This window comes from Dipodomys merriami, unplaced genomic scaffold, assembly GCF_024711535.1.
Source record: "Dipodomys merriami isolate MVZ:Mamm:240054 unplaced genomic scaffold, mDipMer1.0.p SCAF_13, whole genome shotgun sequence".
In the NCBI taxonomy this organism is placed as follows: domain Eukaryota; kingdom Metazoa; phylum Chordata; class Mammalia; order Rodentia; family Heteromyidae; genus Dipodomys; species Dipodomys merriami.
Window position 1 is genome coordinate 34,158,259 of NW_027202604.1, and position 21,238 is coordinate 34,179,496.

A 21,238-nucleotide genomic window follows, 5' to 3' on the forward strand; every position below is an offset into this window, starting at 1 on the left:
ATGACATATCACTTCTATTACTACAAGAAGGCCCTTTGAATACAGAACAAGTTGTTTTCATGGAAAGACAGAAGGAGATGATGAGAAAAGGTGCAGACTCTGCTCCCTGTGGCAAGACAGACAGGTAATTTCCGCATGCACAAGAGTGAATATAACAAATCCACAGGTTGCCAACTTCAGAGTTTTTTTCCATTGCTGAACTAGTTTAAATGCCTCTATGAGCAAGAAAATACAAGGGTAGGGAGGTAGCACAGGGTAGTTAAGGTCAAGGGTTCAGGCATCAAGCAGTCCAGCCACACCTGTGTGACTTGGGGGCCATGACTTAACTCCTTTGTGTCTGATTTCTCACATTAAAAAAAAAAAGGTTAGTTAATAGGATTTGATGATGTGATATATACACAAGGAGCTTTAGGACAATGCCTGGCATGTGACATACATCTAAGACGTGTCAGCAATTATTAGTTTGGGTGCTAATGATTATGTCAGCAAGAATTATTAGCTATAGTACTTTCCTTAATTGTTCCTAAAGTTTCACAAGACTCTCGTATCCAGCAATCCAGATAGAAACTAGGTAAGTTCTAGTGAGTATCTCTTTCTCTACGATGGTAAAAGTGGGGCAAAGAGATGAAAATAACTTGTCTGGGGGCTCTGAGGCTGCTTCTCAAATGAGGAGAAAGGTCCATTAAGGAGATGGTGACAGGTGTCCCCAAAGGGGGCTGGGACACATCCAGGCTGGAGCTTCCATTTAACTTCCATGAGATCTTGAGGAGTTAGCAGTTAGCAGTTCTTGGAGCCCTCAGTTGGGCACCTGCCAAAGACATAATAAGGCATGATGCATGAAGAAGTGGGTGTGGGCTCAAAAAAAACAACCCCATTTTTAATTGTCGTGATGACTATTGTAATTAGCAATAACGTCCTTTGAGGCAGATCTTACGGGGCAGCAAGCCAGCGCCTCGCTCCCAGCTGCTGCCACGCGCCCGGCACCCAGCGCGCACGCAGGAGACGCTGGTGGAACGAACACGCGTCCTCGAGGCAGGGAGGGGACTGACTTTGCCTCTCCTTATTCCCCAAGCCAAAGCCTCGCACATCAGCCCCCAGGTGCCCCAGCTACGACTGAAGTGAGCTTGGAACCCCCACTTCTCCGTGCTGGGGACGTCCGGAAGCGCGCAGCGCCGCCGGGGTTGGCCTCGCTCCCAGCCCCTCATTTTTCTGGTTTGCGGTTTATTTATTTAAGCGTTTACAGCTTCCGGGAGCCGAGGGGCTGCGAGGGGCAGGGTTGGGATCCAGGTCCAGGGTCTGCTGGCGGCAGCCCGGACAGGGCGCAGCAGGGTCCCCTCCTGGTGGAGAAGATCGGGTTTCCCTCACCTCCTGCCGAACGCCCAAACAAGTGTGGGGTTAGGATGGAGAAGTTGCCTCCGGCCACTGGCCGGCGTGGGGACCAGCAGGGCGGAGCAGATTAAATAAAGACGATCTCACCTCCCCCCTTTAATCCCGGACCGCAAAACACTGGTGGTGTCTGTGCCTCGGATTTCTGGAATTCTGGGCGTGTGTGTGTGCGTGTGTGTGTGTGTGTGTGTGTGTAGGAAGGACGACAGCGTGTAAAATCTCCCCAAAGCTGGGCGCCCGTGGTGGCCCACGTCCGTAATCCCAGCTACTCAGGAGGCTGAGAATGAGGACCCCGGTTCGAAGCCAGCCCGGGCAGGAAAGTCCAGCAGACTCCTACGTCCAATTAACCACCAAAATGCCGGAAGTGGAGCTGTGGCTCAAGCGCTAGCCTTGAGCACAGAAGCTCAGGGACCGCGCCCAGGCCCCGAGTTCAAGACCCAGGACCGGCACCCAAACAAGCAACAACAACAAAACTTCCCAAAGCGGCAATCCCAACCCCTCTCTTCCCGGGTCCTTACTGAAACCTGGATGCCAGCGAAGGAAAGACAAGGAAAAGTTTCCAAAGGGTTCGGGGCGCCCAGAAGAGGCGGCCACCGGCTCCAGGTCCCCAGCAGGGTGCGTTCCGCGACGCCCGATCGCAGCCCCGCCGTCCCTAAGGACGCCCCGCCCCCAGCCCCGTCTCCGCGCGCGTCTATTTAGAGTCCAGCCCGGGTTTCCCGAGGGCTTCTGGGATTTGTAGTCCTTCTGCGCCGCCTCAGGCATTGGCTGGATCTGGCATGCGGACTACATTTCCCAAGGAGCCATCCTGCATATATAAGCTGCCGGCCGCCGCTTCGAAGTGCAGTAACCATGTGGACGCTGTGCTGAGGCGCTCCCTCCAGCCTGCAGGGGTGGGAGGAGAGGAGGAGGCGGAGGAGGCGGAGGAGGAGGCGGCTGCAGGGGGAGGAGAGCGCGAGCGCACGCCGGCGGAGGTGTGGGTGTTCCGCTTCCATCCTAACGGAACGGGCTCGGACTTCGCGGACATGGGACTACCCAGCGGCTGCTGAACCCCGCTTCCCGCCGGGCTCCCCCAGAGCCGCGCGGCTCCCCAGGGCTCCAAGGTAGCGTCTGGGGCCGGGCGCGGCGGGCGCGGGGTCGGCACTGCCCGCTCCCGGGCGCAGAAGTTGGAGTGTGTGCGCGTTCTTTCTTGTTCTTGTGCGCAGCTCTCGGGGAGGCTTTAGCGTGCACTTGGGGCGCACGGGGGGGTTCTCCACCCTGGTAATCTGGGAGGGACGGGCTCGCGAATACATGGATAGCTGTGGTCTGGCTGTCCTGGAATGGCAGTCCCCCAGCTTGGACGCAGCTTCTGGAAATAGTTGTGTTTTTTGGGGGGTGAGGAGAGGGGTGAGAGGAGCTGAGGGGGTGTCCGATGTGAGTCTGCTCCAGGAAACTGTCTTTCTAAACGTGTAGCCCTCTGGCCGGCTGCATGGTTGGGAGAATAATGTCTGCGTGTGGTGGGGGGGGGACTCGGGAGGGTTAAAAAAAAAACCCACGAAAACGGAAGAAAGCTGGGGAGGGGGGTGCGGGCGGGGAAGAAGTGAGGACGAAGGTGGGGGGGCGGGCACGGAGGATGCGGGGGTCTGAGCCTTGTGGCCTGCTGGGGGGGGGGTGCGCCCGGGGAAAGGAACAAGTGCTTGGAGATCTCTTCGAAGTTGGTGCGTGCCAGGCTGGTTTCACTGGCCCTGGAAATAAGCCAGCCTTAATACCTGGAATCTTCTCCCAAGTGGTCCCAACCAACTTGCTAGCCAAGTTTGGAGGGGGTTGGTGTGTGTGTGTGTGTGTGTGTGTGTGTGTGTGTGTGTGTGTGTGTGTGTGTGTGTGTGTGTGTGTGTGTGTGTGTGTGTGTGTGTGTGTGTGTGTGTGTGAAGTTTGGAGGGGGTTGGGGTAGGGGTGTGTGTGTGTGTGTGTGAAGTTTGGAGGGGGTTGGGGTAGGGGTGTGTGTGTGCTCTTGACCAGGAAGGAGGCAAAAGCAGGTAGAAACCTGGAATTTGGACCCCCTTCCTTCCTTCCTTCCTTCCTTCCTTCCTTCCTTCCTTCCTTCCTTCCTTCCTTCCTTCCTTCCTTCCTTCCTTCCTTCCTTCCCGCCCTCCCTCCTTTCTTTTTTTCTGGTGAGAGACCCTTGGCATTATCTCATATTCTTTTTGTACCTCTTTAGGTTGCTGACCACAGAAACACAGGCTTCGGATCTCTGACTGGGCAGTGCTTTGGCAGCAGAGGGCCTGACCCTGGTCAGGTGAGTGTGGAAACCTGTGTGTTGTCAGAAAATGAGGTTTGGTCTTAAAGGCTACTTAAAGTCCTCATTTGAATAAGCAGCAATGGAGAGATAGAAAGAGTATTTAAAAAAAAATGTCATTGCCTTTCGTGAGGGTTTTAAATAGCAGAGACAAGCCGGAAGAGTTTCTTTTGATGGTAGCTCAGAATTAAAGCAGCCTGACTGTTTATGGGGGGGGGGTGAAGGTGGGGGTAAACTCCATTAAATGGAGTTGTAAAAGCGCTGTCCCTTTGGTGGCCTGAGGAGTGTGCTGATGATTTTAATTCTGAAGGATACAGTACTTTTCATTCGTCAAGATAAGGAAGCAAAAATGAAATGCCTCTCTCTTTCAAAAATAGTCACTTTTTTTTTTCTTCCCATGAACCGTATGCTTCATCAAGGTCTTGGATTGCAAGAAATGAAAGTGCTTACTGGCAAAGAATGAGAACTTTAAAAAGGGAAGTGAGTTCTCCAAGCATAAGCTAGTAGCATCTGGGCCTTGACTGAAGCCACCTGAACAAACAGCAAGCAATCTCATGTGTACCTATTGTTTTGTTGCCTGTCCTGGGATGTGGCCTGAGAGCACTATTTATCTATAAGCACAAGAGCTCCTTTTATTTTCTCCCTCCAAAATGGTCAGTCTGCACTCGTAGAAATATAGGTCTCAATGGGTGCATGTCCATCCCCAGTGTTGGAGATTGGGCCATCAAAAGTTTTTTTCTTCTGAAATGGTCAAGGAGCAGGGTAAACAACCCCGCATTGGGGTGGGTTAATAGTGGGCAGCTGTTCTTAGTAACTTCTTTAACATTCTAAATATTTAGCTGTTCCCTGGGCTACAATCTTTGGGCTTTTCTAATGAGAGAATAAAAGCCAGACACTTCATTATGGTAGTATAGTGTTTTTGTTTCCTGTTGATAAGATCCTCAGGAGTTCTGGTGGTGTGAGAAGCATTCAGATGTGTGAGATGTAGTTATTTCTTGGAATTCTTTTATTGACTAATGGCTGTGCGGGCCCTCATAAGGCCAAAGATTAGATCCTGCAGCTACCTCCCTTCAGGATAAGGTGCAGACAAGGAGAAATGGGCCCACAGATTCTTCTCAACTAGGTTGGTTAAAAACAAAACAAAACAAAAAAACAAGACTGGCAGATTAAAACCTTGTGAGCCAGGTCTGACATAGAAGTTTATTTGGAAACCTGAGTGCTTGAAAGCAAGCTATAATAACCCCAGGCAGTGAAGCTGTACTGCATCCCACAGATGTGCCTACGGTGGGGGTGAGGGTGGAGAGGAAAGAGAGAAGGCCGGAAAAATGATAATTATACTACTGTTAATTTTATTTTTGTCCCACCAACGATAAAATGATATAAGAAGGAAATGATGTAGCTACAGACAGATAAAAGAATATGGATATTTGAGGAAGTGTTGGATGTGGCTGAGTCTCTTGGAAAATTGTACGTTGAAAGACTTGGAGGACAATAAAAAGAAACAAAGCTAGACAAAACCATGAGGAAAGTTAGCTATGCCTGGCATCAGGCTCATCTTGTACCTGAGGTATATCTTGATCATGAATGACATCAAGGCGTTTGAACAGGTCCAAAGGTCAGGCTGTTCTCTTCCAGAATGATTTGAAGGTTTAAAGTGCAGTTAGTCTGAGAAACGCTGGAGGCCTCTCACACATCCTCAAGCCTGCCTGGGTGGCCAGTAGTGCAGAACATTTTTCTTTTGTTATTTCTTTCTTTCAGTTGTGTTTATTGTACACATGAATGTGTTTGTTAAAAGCACAATATCCTCTTGGATTCATCCAAAATAAGAACAGAAAATCCTATCAAGATTTCCTTCTTACCAGGCAGGGAAAGTTCTTTGTATTCCACATTGGCACCATGAAAGTCGTTGGGTGTTGACAGTGGCATCCATTAAAATGTAAAGTGCTTCCTTTGGGAGAGAATGGGCATCTTTTCTTACAGATGCTCAAGAGTGATAGAATGGTTGCAGGTGAAGGGAAGAAATGGATTAATTCCGCCAGAAAGCCTTGTTGTCTTTCCTCAAATTATTTTCAGTGAGGAAACATCAAGGGGAGGAGACAGTGAGTGACAGACAGACTGGTGCAGATGGACAGACATTGACTAGGACTGACAAACTAGTTCTGACACTAATCCAGTGGGGTGAAACCAATTCACTTCCCAAGGGAGGGGGGAGAAGCTCACATGGCTCTTTAGCTAATAATGATCTCATGGAAATTCAGATATTTTTTTCACAAGCAGCTATTAAAGGAAAAAAAGGAAAGAAAGAAACAACAGACACCAAATATGAACAACAGGAAAAAAAAATAAACCACCCCAACCAAAATAAAAGTAGGTCTGGAGTTAGGTTTCTAGGTCAAGCTGTCCTCGGACCGCCTCATTAAGGAATCTACCCAACACCACTGTTCCATCTTGCTTGCTATTGGTCTGATATTTAAAAATAAGATACATCGCATGTGTAGGATTATTACTAACTAAAAGTCAGTGTGCTCATTTTTTAGTTCATTTTTGCAGGTTCCCCGCCCCCCCACCCCCATGGTTCTTGTAATGAATACAATGAAGCCCGGCCAATAACATGATTGACATAGCTTTTATGATTCCGTCCCATTGTTATGATGTCACTGGCTTCTGGGATGGGTGCTAATGAGGATGAGCTGAATAAACTCCTGAACCCATCACCTCTAAAAATCGGAGAGTCCCTAGACTAGACTCAGACTCGAATGCCTATTTGTCATCATTCAGATGTATTCTGAAAAATTTCCTGAGCACTTACTAAGTTCTAAGTGTGTACTTGAGATGCAGCAGTGAACAGTCTGTACCCAAGAGGGTTAGGAGGGAGACAGACTCGTATTATAGCTCAGCAGATAGTACGTGCTGTGGGCAAAAATGAAGGGTAAAGAGGACCAGAAAATAAGCATTGACCAGGGTGCAGGTGAGTTGGAACCCTTGTGTGTTTCTGATGGGGATGCTCAGCGGTGTAGCTGCTATGGAGAACAGTATGATGGTTCTTCAAAATATATTTAAAAACATTAAAAGAATCACTATAGGGTCTAGCACATACATCTACTTGTAGGTCTTTACCTAAGAAATTGAAAGTAGGGACTTTGAGCAAGTCTTTCTTTTTTTTTTTTTTTTTTGTCAGTCGTGGGGCTTGAACTCTGGGCCTGGGAGCTGTCCCTCAGCTCTTCAGCTCAAAGCTCTTCAGCTCAAGTGCTCTACCACTTGAGCCACAGCCCCACTTCTGGTTTTCTGGTGGTTTACTGGAGATAACGGACTTTCCTGCCTGGGCTGGCTGGCTTTGAACCCTGATCCTCAGATCTCAGCCTCCTGAGTAGCTAAGATTACAGGTGTGAGCCACCAGCGCCCAGCCAGTGAGCAGTTATTTCTATACCTACATTGAAAGCATTCTTTAATTCATAATAGCCAAAGGGTGAAAATAACCCAGTGTCTTTTGATGGATAAATAAAAAAATATGATCTGTACATACAATGGAATATTACTCCTAAAAAGGCAGGAAATTCTAACACATATTTCAACATGGTGACCCTTGAAGACATGCTCAAGTGAAATCAGCTTCTGGATAGGAAAGGCACATGCCGTATGGCTCTACTCATATGGAATACTTTGTTGTCAGAATAGTAGAGCAGAGTGTTGATTGTTGGTTTCTGGGGTTAAGAGGATAGGGCACTTTGTTTAATAGGTACAGAGTTTAGTTTGGAAATATGAATAAGTTCTGGAGATGGATAATGGTCACAGGTGCAGCACTGTAATAATGTGAATGTGCACCAGTGCTCAAAACAGGAAATTTCATGTTATAAAAGGATGTTAATAGAGTACTTAGGAAGGGATTCAAAAAGTAGAAAGGCTTTTCATTTTTATATTAATCCATATATGCAGTTATATATACAAGTATATACGTATGCTCACAATCATGAATATATGGGTGAAAATGCACAGTATCTTGCTTTTTGAGTTTGGCTTGCTTCGCTCAACATGTGTTCTACAGTTCTGACCATTTTCCTGCAGATAACATGATTTCAGTTTTCTTTATGGCTGTGTGATATTCCTGTAGTGTGTACCTATACTGTCTTCTGTAATTCATCTGTTATTGGGCACCTTGGCTGATCCCATCATTTGGTTATTGTGAGCAGTGCTACAATAAACAGGAATGTGTGCGGGTGTCTTTCTGGTTTATTGATTTACTCTCTTTTGGATATATGCCGACTAGTGATATAGTGGGGTCATAAGGGAAGTCTGTTGTTAGTTTTGTAAACAGCAGTGTATGAGAGCATCTCTTTCTTGATGGCTACCATCTGGACTTCCGTGAGATGGCGCTTAGTGGGGTCTAGAAGAATCATTTCCTTCATGTTGAACATTTCTTTGTGTTAGCCATTTCAATTTTTTTCTGAGAATTATCTGTTTAGTTCACTTGTCTATTTGTTAAGCAGATTCCTTTATTATGGTTCATTTTTTTTGAGTTCTTTATATATTTGGGGCATTCATCCTTTATCGGTTGAATAGCTGGGAAGAATTTACTGCCATTGCCTGGGTTGTTTCTAGTTCTGGTGATTGTTTCTTTTGCTGTACAGGAACTCTTTAATTTGAAGTAGTCTCATTAGTCCCATTTGTCAATTCTTGCTCCCAGCCTCTGGAGTTTGAAGTAGTCTCATTAGTCCCATTTGTCAATTCTTGCTCCCAGCCTCTGGAGTTCTGTTCAGATTTACCTGTGTTGTATAACTTCCAAGCTTTTCTCTACATTTTCCTGTAATAGATTGAAACTTTCAGATCTTACTTTGAGCTTTTTGATCTAGGGTGAAGGATGGAGAGTCAGTTTTAGTTTCCCGAAGGTGGATGCTCAATTTAGGAATGGCTTTGGTGATGTTTGAGCAGAGATCTGAAGGAGGTTGAGTCAGCTATGTTGATAGCCATAAAGTCCAGAGCAGCAAGTGCAAAGGTCCTGAAGTAGGAGCAGGTGGGACATGCCCTGGCCAGCGTGGCTCCAGCTGGGGTGGTTGAAGTTGGAGATGGGGTGGAGGTTTACTGCAGATTGGCAGTGATTTCCTGGAGGATGCCTCCGATAGAATCCCCAGTGTGGCTTCAGGATCATTGAACTCCAGCATCCTTTCTGAAGAGACCATGAGGCTGGAAGACCACATATGGAGTTGAGATTCACTGAAATAGGAAAGGAATCTTATTCCATGAAAGGGAAAAACCAACATTTGGTTTGCGCAGAGTCCCAAGAACCTCTTGGTGATCTTGGGAGTTCAGCACCGGCTTTCTGCGCCCCCTGCCACCCCGCCATCTGCCTCCCACGTCAGGACTACATCAGCAACTCCCCAGATCCCCGAGGTGGTGCCTTGCGTGTGTAAGCCTAAAACAGCCCACAAATTGCATCAGTGATCACCTGTGATATGAAGTTTCCTGTAGTTAAACCATGGGGAATTGAGGATAAGTGGCAAAACCTAAAGTCAGCCCCAGCCATCTGAGCTCAGGGCTCCGGCTTTGGAGTCTGCACTGCTGTGCAAGGATTATGTGTGTATCTAAGTCCCATGGAAGGCGACTTTTTACCTGTTGCACTAAAGCATCTTGAGTATCATTTCTTATTAATGAAGCAGTCTGTATTTTCATTTTGTTTTCCAAGGTGTCTGTCCCTTTGGTGGGATTTCATGTGAGTGACACCAAGTTGGGATCATTGAGAAAATGTCCAGCATTAGCTTTCAAAAACAAGCACAAGAGTCCAGTCTCTCTCACTTAGCTTATTCTGTCTTTTTAGTAAAATGGAATGGAAATCAGCCCTGTTCACCTGTTAGCTATTTTTCCACAGAGGTACAGCCAAGCAGTCATCTTATATGGTGTAGCATTTCTCAATTGTTCAGAGCACATAGATAGTGCTGTAGGTTAAAAAAGAAAGCTTGGATCCTGGAAATACTCAAGCATATGCAAAGTAATGAATTAGTATGATGATCCATCATTTTATTCATCTCTCCTCTGTCTTCAGCCATGATCTTGTTCCCTCCGTATCCTCACATTCTCCATAGTCTCAGATTATGGAAGTCATGTTTCTTGTGGTGGTTGTGACCACTGATGCTCACTGCCTCTGTCTAATGGTTTTGGGTTTTCCTTTTTCATTTGTTATTGGAAATACTTTTTTTTGTGTGTGTGTGCTGGTCCTGGGGCTTGAACTCAAGAGACTGGGCACTGTCCCTGAGCTTTTGTGTTCAATGTTAGTGTTGTAATACTTTGAGCCACAGTGTCTTTTCCTTCCTTTTGGTAGTTAATTGGAGAGTAGAGTTTTATAGACTGTCCTAACCAGGCTGGCTTTGAACCTTGATCTTCAGATCTCAGCTGCCTGAGTAGCTAGGATTACAGGCAGGAGCCACTGGAGCCATTGGAGAAATTTCTTCCATCTAGTTCTTGGTTATTCTGGGTACAATTCATAGGGGAAAGAAGGGATCAGTGCCGAATCCGTGTATATTTACCTGTTATTTTTATAAGGCTCAGAAGTGATGGGTGGAGGGATGGAGGTCACCAGCTCCTGGTTCAAGTGGTCCTTGTGTCTCAGCCTCCCAAGCACCTTTTAAACGAGTAAGTTGGGTTTTTTAAAGCAGGTTCCATGGCTGTGGTCATCAGTTGTGGGGCACTTGGCAATGCCTTTTGGTTGTCACAATCCTGGAAGTGCTAGTGGCACTGAATGGTTAGTGGCTGCCTGGTGGCTCCCCGCTGTGCACTCCCAGCACAGACACCCCCCTTTAAAGTAGCCTGTGTACCAGTATCAGAAGGCCCCATCCCCTGGTAAAGTGGGTTATGTTGTTGTTGCATTATGAATACATGCATTTAATTTTTTTTGAGCTGGTCATGGGGCTGGAACTCAGGGCTGGGACACTGTTCCTGCCTGAGTTTTGTTCTGTTCAAAAACGAGTGCTCTACCGCTTGAGACTCAGCTCCACTGGATTGTTTTAGTGGCTAATTAGACATAAGAGTCTCACAGATATTCCTGACTGGGCTGGCTTTGAACCAGGATTCTCAGATCTCAGCCTCCTGAGTAGCTAGGATTATAGGCATGAGCCACAGGACCCATTTTAAACATGTTTTCTCTTTGTGTGGTTATCTGTATAGATGACTACATTGTCCATCTTTGATCAGTGACAGATTATTCATGTTAGTTCCTGACCGTTACTGGGATTTGAACTCAGGACTTCTCTCTTCTTGGGTTGCTTGCTCAGTTGGTACACTGCCACTTGAACCATGTGCCCCAACCTAGCTTTTTATTGGTTATTTTGAATGTGGAATCTAATTGACTTTTCTGCCTGGTCTGGCTTTCAGTGGTGATCCTCTGGATCTCAGCCTCCTGAGTTGGTAGGTCTGCAGATAGGAGCTATCAGGGTCAGCTGTAATCTAATGTATGTATGTATGTATGCATGCATATATTTGGCCATGTGGCTTGAATTTAGGGCGCTGTATCTGAGCTTTTGAGTCACAGTGCCACTTCTAGTTTTCTGGTGATAATTGGAGCTAAGTGTCTCACCGACTCTCCTGCCAGGGCTGGCTTCAAACCACAACGTTCAGATCTCAGCCTCCTAAGTAGCTAGGATTACAGGCATGAACCACCAGCCCTGTCAATCTAATTTTTTTTTGTTGTTGTTGTTGTTCAGTCCTGGGGCTTGAACTCTGGACCTGGGCACTGTCCCTGAGCTTCTTTGGTTCAAGGTGAGCATTCTACCACTTGAGCCACAGTGCCACTTCCAGCTTTTTCTAAGTAGTTTATTGGAGATAAAGAGTCTCATAGACTTTCTTGCTTGGGCTGGCTTTGGCCAGATCTCAGCTTCCAGGGTAGCTAGGATTACAGGTGTGAGCCACCCATGTGCCTGGCTTAATCTAATGTGTTTATAGAGACTTTGTCTTCTCCCAGCTTGCTCTCACCTGTTACCACTGACCTTTGTACTTCCCTAGCAGCCCTAGACTTCTCTTTCAGTAAGTGGAGAGGTTGGCTAAACCACTAAGCCCAGATGACAGTAAATAGTTCGGCAAAATTGATTCTATCTGATAAAAATAAAACAATGAAGACTTCATGCTTAATTTGGGACTGCTTTTATTGGCTGTTTACATAGAGATAGAAAGAGACCGCAAGCTACCTGTAGAACATACTGGAGCTGTGAAATCACTCAGAGATTAAAAAAAAAAAAGTCACTGCATGTTAGCAGCTACTTTGAGGAATTGATGCTTTATAATGTCTGAGAATCTTTATCAGCAGAACTATAGGCAATTTGGTGCAACTTATCAGTAGCTTGGTTACTCATCAGAAATCTCAATGTATGAAAAGACTGTTAGTCTCCATGTTTCCTTGGTATTCACTCGCCTCTGAAGGAGGAGCTTTATTTGGGAAGTCATTTTATTTTGCCAAAGCAAAAAATACATACTTCGGAACAGAACAAGCTGATGTAACCTCCAGGCTTAGAGATGTTTCGCGTGTGTTTCCATGTTCTGCCTGTGCATTCCCCCTCCCTCTCTTGCCCCTATTGCCAAATCCTTCTGTCCTTTAGGATCCAGCCCAAATGTTTTCTACTCTGAGAAGCATTTCCTGATTCTTGAAAACTTTTCTGTCATGACACTTGATCCTCCTCCCCCCACCTCTCTCTCTCTCTCTCTCTCTCTCTCTCTCTCTCTCTCATGGACCTTTTCCGTTTTAACCCACAGAGTACCTAGCACATACGAAGTGCTCCCAAAATATTTGTTGAATGAAGTAATTCATATACTCTATCTTAGAAAGTACAGGCTGCTTCTCAAAAGAATCTTACTTTTATTGTCCCTCTCTGCCAATCCAATTGTGTGTGTATGCACATATGCATGTGTGTGTGTGCATGTGCATGTGTGTACATGCTACTATTGAGGCTTGAACTCAGTACCTGAAGACTGCCCTTAAGATTTTCGGAACTTCAGCTCCACTTCTAGCATTTCTTTTGTTTGTTGGCTGTGGGGCTTGAACTCTGGGCCTGGGTGCTGTCCCTCAGCTCTTCAGCTCAAGGCTAGCACTCTACCACTTGAGCTACAGCGCCACTTCCAGTTTTCTGGTGGAGATGAATTTATTGGAGATGAATTTCATGGACTTTCTTGCCCGGGCTGGCTTTGAACTGGGATCCTCAGATCTCGGCCTCCCAAGTAGCTAGGATTACAGGCGTGAGCCACTGGCGCCCGGCTCACTTCTAGCTTTTTGCTGGTTAATTGGAGATGAGTCTGACTGACTTTCCTGCCCTGGCTGGCTTCCAGACACAGTCCTCAGATCTCAGCCTCCTGAGTAGCTAGGATTATAATTGTGAGCAACTGGCATTTAGCAGATTAATTTTTTTTTAGTGCTGGCCTTGGGCTTGAACTCAGAGACTGGGCACTGTCCCTGAGCTTCTTTATTCAAGTCTAGCACTCTACCACTTGAGCCACAGCTTCTGGCTTTTTGGTGGTTAGTTGGAGATGAGAGTCTCACGGACTTTTCTGCCTGGGATGGCTGGCTTCAAACCATGATCCTCAGATTTCAGCCTTATGATTGGCTAGGATTATAGGCATCAGCCACCTGAACCCAGCAGAATTGGCCAATTCCTTGAATTGGCTTTTTTTCAAAGAGTAGAGTGTGGTATGAGGACCACATAGCAATGTATTAAGCTGCCCTCTTCTTGAATGGCCTTTGAGATGTTGCTCTGTCCAGCTCTTTAGAAGACATGCATCTTGGGAGGTGGTCAATATTAATTAAGGGAAGTAGAAGTAAGAATGTGGTAGCAAAACGAAGTAGCTGTCAGGTGGTGCTAAAACTGCCCTGCTGACCACAGAATGAGGTCTCCCAGGCACCCAGTGGCAACTGCTTCTTGGGTGTACATGAAGTATTGCACAGCTATGCATCTGCTTCCTCTTCTAGACTAGGTACAAAAAACACCTGTTTCAGCTCATGGCTACCAAGTTGTATAATGACAAATCCTGGCTCAGTGGCTCTCAGTGGGGGTGTGGGGGGGGATTTGGCATTGTCAAGAAACACGTTGCTTGCGTTGGGGTGGGGTGCTGCGGCCATTAAGTAGGCAGAGGACGGGGCTGCTCTGTTTCTCCCAACATAGTAGTGCATTGGAGCAGGGCCTACGATCCAGATCCACCTCCTGCTGTGTCAGTAGTGCCAGGGCAAGAAACCACCCTAGGGTCTAGTTCCCAGACTTCGTGAGGCTTGGCTATCTGAGGATGTTGACCTAAATTGATTTGCTTGTTCTTTGTGGTGTAGGTCGTAAAGGCAAAGGGGCGTTCCTCAGAGCTCTTGGACCCTGGGGTCTTGCTTTAGCTACCAATCTACTGTGTGACCTCCAGGAAATCAATGGGGCTCAGTCAGGTTGGTCTGTCAGTCAGGTTTTCCACCTGTAAAAAGCAGAATTTTGGCTAAATGTTCTTTTTATCGGCCAAACCTTAAGTCCTCTGGCAAATTTTAAGCTTTTGGTTGGCTTTTCTTACTTTGATCTTGAGGTGACCTAAGAGCAATGTCAGTATTGGCATCTTGTTTTGAGGAACAACTTGTAGAAGGTGGATCTGTTTGAAGAATAGACTGTTTCAGAGATGGGTTTGTAAGAAGGCAGGTGTGTACGTACGCGCGCGCGTGTGTGTGTGTGCGCGCGCGCGCGTGTGCGTGCACGCATTGCTCTGAACTTTGGATTCACGGTGGTTATTTCTTGAGATACTCATGTGGGCCCTGCTTTACATTGAAACTCCTGAGCTGGCGACTTCCTTTGGGACTGGCTGAAAACGAAAGCACGGAAAGCACCATGGTGTGATTTCCTCTGCTGGGGCGGGGAAGCCTGGTTCCAGCAGAGTGAGTGAATGTGGGGAGGCGTGGTAAGGCCTCCCTGCGTTTCTGAGGATGGTCTGATCAGTGTTAACGGACCAGAACGGACGAGAAGGCCGGGAGGAGGCCATGTGTGGCTGTGGGTGGGGAAAAGGTGGCCTTGTGTCCAGCTGCAAAGGATTCTGCTCATTCTCCTTTCACAACACAGAGGACCATCATCCAGCTTCTTTGCCTAAAGGAAGTTCTGAAATTGACCCAAGAGTGCCCGGGAAACAGAAGCAGAGGCTGTTGCCTGTGAAGGAGCCCTTTTTCTCCCTCTGGGTGGAGTCAGCCATGAAGGTGTTGGGTGTTCTCTGGCCCATAGTTGCAGCCACATCCCCGCACATGCGCCTGGCTGAGGACACGCGGAGGAAACCAGTGCTCCTCTGCAGGGAGCTTCCTTGACTTCCTGCCAGGTTGATCACGTGCCAGCAATGAGCTCTTCCTTCCTTGCCCTCTGGAAGTCTGGTGATGTGGGAAGCTCTCATCTGTGGTTAACCTGCCCAGGGGGAGTGGCCTGACCTAAAAGTGAGATGATGCCTTTGTCTGCTGGTCTTTGGCCACAGTTCTAAGGTGCCACCTGCCTTGGGGCCTGTTGGATTGCCAGGTGTGCCTTTATGCCTAAGCCCCGGTCTTCGCGTCTTCGCCGTATAACCTCAGAGCAGCCTTTCTGATTTGTACTGTTTTTAAAGCAAGAGGCCATCCAACTAGCGCTGAAGGATCTTTGGAAGCTTTGTTTTTTAGGGGATAGAGAGGATGGATATGCAGCGAGAGAACAGAGAGGACTGACAGATTTTCACTGGCCGTGAGTCTCACGAGCAGAATAACTCCCAAGTGCTGTGGTGCTTGGGGGGCCGAGTGGTGAAGCTTGGTGACAGAAGGGAATACTCACGCGTGTCACCCTGAGTGGGATGTGGGGTCCCTTCCCCATGCAGTGCTGCAGGGAAGCGCGGGCTCTGCTTTATTAGGGTATTATGGGGAGACCGTGCTGCTGGAGTTCATGGATGGAGTATGTCCTGTTGGGACATACGCTCCTCATTTGGACTTGGGGGCTGGCTAGTAAGGTGGTCCTCAACCCGTGTGTCAGCCCTGACAAGTTCCTAAAGAGTAGCTTATGAGAGGAGAAAGGGCAGAGCGGATTAGAAGGTACAAGCAGTCAGGGAGTGATTTCCTCTACTTTACTTCCCATGTGCTGTATAAGCCTGTTATTTTCTTTCTCTCATTGAAACCTCAAGACAATTCCACTAGGAAGCCCCTTATTATCCCCATTTCATAGAGGAGGAAGTTGTGGGCCAAAAGCAAGCGATTTGATCAATTTGATCGAGCCTACTAACTTTCCCATCATAAAAGGCCCCTGTGTAAAGCCCAGCACGACGGGGGAAGACGGTGGGGAGGGAAAAGGGAGGGGGAGGCAAGGAGATGGTCTAAACTTATCCTGTATGTTCTCCCTTGCCATGAATGCTGTGGACTTTGTGTGGTTGGCTTTCTCTTTCCTGAACTTGCTGAGGTCTTTCCTGCCACAGGGCATTTGTTCTTGCTCTTTGTGCTCTGCCCCAAATGCTCTACTGCCTGACTTTTTTACATGGCTGCCTCTGTCTTGCCTCCATACCTTAGCCTAAAAGTCTCACCTGGTAAGCCAAAGTTGCCACTCAATCACATCACCCTTTCTAACTCCCTCCCACCCTTTTAAGATGGTGCATCTTGTGCGTGCTAGGCAAGAGCTCCACCACCCAGCCCCACTCCCCTGTCAGAGCTGTGTACTCAGAGCTTTGTACTTGCTGTGTAGGCACTTACCAGTTGAGACACAACACCCAACTCTTTTTGCTTTCATTATGTTTCGAATTAGGCTCTTAACTAGCCTCCCTCTCTCCAGTCTGTGATTCTTCTATTTATGTATTCCTTGTAGCTGAGATGAGTATGTGTAGTATGTGTACCATGGTACCCAGATTTTTATGGGTTGAGATGGGGTCTTAAGAACATTTTGCCAAAGTCTGCAATTCTCCCAGTGGCTGCATCCTGAGCGGCTAGGATTGCAAGTGTGAGCCACTGCACCCAGCTTCCTAGCCTGGCTGGAATTTATTGTATTTACTTGTCTGATTTGCCTTGCTTTTAAAAATTATTTCCATTACTATTATTATTATTACTACTACTTCTACGACTATTATTATTATTGTCTTTCTTTGTGCCAGTCTTGGAGCTTGAACTCTGGGTCTGAACACTTTCCCTGAGCTTTTTTGTTCAAGGCTGGCACTTTACCCCTTGAGACACACCCCGACTTCAGGCTTTTGGGTGGTTAATTGGAGGTAACAGTCTCACAGGCTTTCCTGTCCAGACTGGCTTTGAACCCTGAGGATTATAGGTGTGAGCCACTGATGTCCAGCTTTATATTATTATTTTATATAGTTATATAGTTACACAGAGGAGATTTTATTGTTTCCACACATATTTACACTATTTTCCAATCAGTCTCCCTCACTCCAAGCTCTCCCTGCCCTGCCTTGGTTGTTTTACCCCATTTGTTGTTGTCTGCCTGCCTTCATTAGAAGAGTGTATCCTGAGGGGGGATTGTACTTGGTTTTGTCCTATAGCCTAGTGCTACCATAGTGGTGGCATTTGGTAACTCAATAAATCTAGTGAATCAGATGGAGGGTTACAGTTTCATATTGTGGTGGCTGCTCTCAAAATCCCTGGCAGTTCGGATGAATTTTTTGCATTTTGTCTAGCGTGTTTATACAGTGTGATTAAAATGAGCCCCATTTAAACTAGAGAGCCGCTCTCAACTTGGGATTTACGATGGCTGTTTCTGAGATTATTGTAAAAAGGCTTTTCTTAACATTGAAACTTTAGATTTAGTGATTTCCTCTGGGCCTGGATAGATAGAATAGCTAATTACTTACAGCTAATTTTTCAGTGTGTTGGTACAGAGTATGTACTAAGCCCATAGTGCCAGACTGAATCTCAAAGAAAATGTCAGAATTTTTTTCTCTCAAACTTGTGACTCCCAGAAGCTCTTTATATTTGTAAAATCTGTTAAGGAACCTCCCAATACTTCTGCCATTTGAGTTGTCTCTGTATTTGTCATATTAGAAATAACACTAAGATAATATTTAAAATGATTAAAATTATCAACATATAGTAACTTCTTTTTATATATATTTTTAGTTAGGTTGGACAAAGGAGTTGCCATTTAACAAAGCAGTTTATGACTGTAATGTACCAATGTCGCTCCTTTCAGCGTTCTCACCCATCTCTCCCTACCCACTCCTTCCTTCACTCTTCTTAATTTTGTAGGATATACATTGGACTCTTGACTGATTCTTCCCTTTCGTCCTCTTCATTTTAGTAGTTTACTTTTCTTTTTTTCCTGGTCCTGGGGCTTGAACTCAGGGCCTGAGTGCTGTCCTTGAGCTTGTTTTGCTGAAGGCTAGCACTCTACCACTTGAGCCACAGCGCCACTTCTGGGTTTTTCTCCGTAGTTTATTGGAGATAAGTGTCTCATGGACCTTCCTTCCGAAGGCCAGCTTTGACTTGCTATCTTCAGCATTCAGCCTCCTTAGTAAGCTAGGATTACCTGTGAGAGCCATTGCTCCCAGCTGTAGTTTACTTGTTAAAAATAAAAACAATTGTGTTTTTCAGAACATTAATATACATATGTATATATATAAACCCAGCATTGTTTTACTCACACTTCTGCAAGTCAGTTGCAGGTCTGGCTTCATGAAGATTCATACTGGTCATAGCTATGCCTCTTGTAAGTCTGCAGGGATGTTGCGAAGCCTCTGGAAAGTTCTACTGTATGTATGTGTGAGGCAGAACAGAAAGACAGAGTGCCTAGGTTCTGTTAAGAAAACAGTCTTGCCCTGGAAGTGTATCTCCAAGGCTCTTTGAGAGAGACCCTTTCTCAGTGGAGTCCCATTGAGAGGCATGGCGCCTGGGCTGCAGGCATGACAGAACCTCTGACTGTGGCCTGGCGCATTAGAGAGAGGGGGACGTTGAAGACCCCAGGGATGGATTGCTGCCTGTCTTTAAGTCTGAATATTGTATTGCATCCTTCTGTTAGGAAGTAAATGCATAGCTATTTCTGCTGCACACAATTGCCTCTCAGTACAAGGAAAACGTGGGAGCTAGGAGCACTTGTTTTAATGAGCAAGATGGTGCTAAGCTCACCGCCCAGGGGTGCTGCAGGAGGAGGGGTCATTAAGATCGAGCCAGCACAGAGGGGGTGTGTGTGTGTGTGTGTGTGTGTGTGTGTGTGTGTGTGTGTGTGTGTGTGTGTGTGTGTGTGTGTGTGTGTGTGTGTGTGTGTGTGTGTGTGTGTGTGTGTGTGTGTGTGTGTGTGTGTGTGTGTGTGTGTGTGTGTGTGTGTGTGTGTGTGTGCGCCAGCACAGAGGGGTGTGTGTGTGTGTGTGTGTGTGTGTGTAGAGTGCCTTCACATGCAAATTTCCTGTTCACAGCATAACTGACGTGTTCCTCTGCCATCTCCGAACTCCGTTCTTCTTATAGCTTTTGCTTCACGTAGAGTTTGTGTTATACCTAGGCCTTATTGCTCTTTGATTCAGTACAACTGAGGTTATATGAATGAAGGCGGAAGCCAGCCAGCTTAAGTGTTTGTGGAGGGCCAATGATGACAGCCCAGGCCTCTGGAGAGAATTCTGTGAGTGCAGGGCTGATTTTCACTGTGAAGATAATTGGGGGGTGAACCACCCATGAGGACCTTCCTATTGGGTCCTTTAGTGGCCGAGTCTACACTTGGCTTGGAAACGCCCCATATAAGGTCGCACTGTCATCTGGGTTTTGAATTCTGGGCCTGGTGCTTGCTTTGAATGCTCTCGTACTTGAACCATACCCCCATCTCTTTTTAGCTTTAGGATACTTTTCAAATAGGGTGTGGGTATTTTTGTCTCGTCCAGCCTTGGATTACAGTTCTCCTACCTCTGCCTCCCGAGTGTCTGGAACTATTTGGCTTGTGCTCCCACTCCATTTCTACTCTCGGCCCCCTCCTTTGTCTTGCCATTGTGGGTAAACTTGGCAGGTCTGTAGTTTTGATGCCCACGCACTGAGCTCCTCCCGGTCCAGCCTTAGTGACAGGTGATGGCTACCTCAGGTAACTTCTTCTTGGTTAAGGAGTGTTCTAATTTAGTCTCAGTTTCAAGAGTTCCGAACTTTTAAATCCTGAATTGTGTGTAGGTGGAAGTTAATTTTTTTTTTTTTTAGGAAGAGGAATATAATGTTATCACTTAAGTGTGTGCAGGAGACAATAATAGATGGTAAAATGACAATCAGTGCGTTTCTGCCACAATCTAAGCGTGAGAAGAAAAACAAAATCTAAAAGCTTGTCTTAAGCTACTCACAATGAAATAAACTCAGTTCTTTCTCCAGGAGACTGTGGTTTGACCTGTTTTAACACCAAAGTGGAAGAGGTCCTAAATAATTGAATTACCATCCCTTTGAAGACCTTCCCCAGCAGGGAACCTCGTTTTGATGTTGGTGGAGGAGGAGGGGGAGTTGTGAAGCAGGGACCCCAAGCGGCAGTGCCAGTATCAACAGTCCCAATGGCTTAGTGAAGATCTGAAGGTCTTGAAGCCGGTGCTTCTTCAAGCCCGTGCTTGTGCTTCTTGAAGCGTATTCCAGCAGTGTTGGCAGGGTCAGAAATGTTATTTCAGGCAGGGGAATACAATGCCTGGGCTGAGGTGAGTGAAAAATTTGAAGCAGTTGGTCTTGTTCAGAAACATATAAACGAGCATATGGTGCGAATATGGGATTCTGTCCGGCACTTGAGTGGATTGTTTGGTGTACTCCTCATCGTAACCCTGGAGATTGGGTTCACACAGAAGGGAGCAGAGTTCAAAGATGCTGTGTCAGTTGCTTAAAGGACACACGGCGGGCAATTCCTGAAGCTGGAATTTACACGCAGGCCTTAGAAGGCTAGCTTTCACTCTTGTCATCATCCCTAAGCTGATTCTTACCTTGGAGGAGAGAGTCACTGGGGCTGAAAGGCAGCGTCTTTCTAGGGACCAAGTGTTCCTATATTTCTCATAGAAAGGGCCTTGATCCTACAGTGTGGACTTGGAGTTGGTTCATTGTTGAAAACAGTCGCCTAACACAGTACCATCTCATGCAGGCTGTAGATAGGACAGGGCTGCAGTGTCACAGGGAAGGAGACAATGGTGGTAGACTTGGGGGATGGAAGGGAGAGCAATGTCTGGGGTAGCAGGGGAGGGAGGTATGTTCAAAGGCTCAGGAATAGAAATGCATGCAGCTTGTTTGGGGTGGGTGGGGGGAGGCGCTGGAATATAGAAGGTGGGAGGAATAGCAAAGAGAGTATTTTCCCAACGGGACAAGTAGGGAAGATAATTACCTTCCCCTAAAGTAAAATATATGCCCACCGTTACATTACTCTGCCAGCTTTGAATACAGGCCATCCTTTCCTTTATGGAGTGGAAGGTTTGAAACCCTACGGTCCTAGCATCCCACTTTTATCTTTCACTGGAGAACAATAAAACTAGGTAGCAGGAGCCAGGTGTGGTGGGACACGCCTGTAATCCCAGCAGCGACCCACTACAGAGCTGAAGCAGAAGGATCATCAGTTTCAGGCCAAGGAGAATATTTATATATATTAGCAAAGGGGGTGGGCAAGAGACTGTCATTAATAAATCAGTAACTAACATGGGTGAGCAGGGCCAGTGTGCTATGTATGATAG

At 46.6% G+C, this 21,238-nt stretch overlaps 1 protein-coding gene across 1 annotated transcript in view; it reads left to right on the top strand.

Annotated features, from left to right (window-relative positions):
* Nucleotides 1-2,310: 2,310 nt before the first annotated feature.
* Nucleotides 2,311-21,238, top strand: part of Itpr1 (inositol 1,4,5-trisphosphate receptor type 1) — a 297,390-nt gene continuing 278,462 nt past the window's right edge. The window contains exons 1-2 of the mRNA XM_070018999.1: nucleotides 2,311-2,486; nucleotides 3,581-3,658. The gene's annotated coding sequence lies outside the window, so the exon portion shown is untranslated. The remainder of the gene's footprint in view (nucleotides 2,487-3,580; nucleotides 3,659-21,238) is intronic.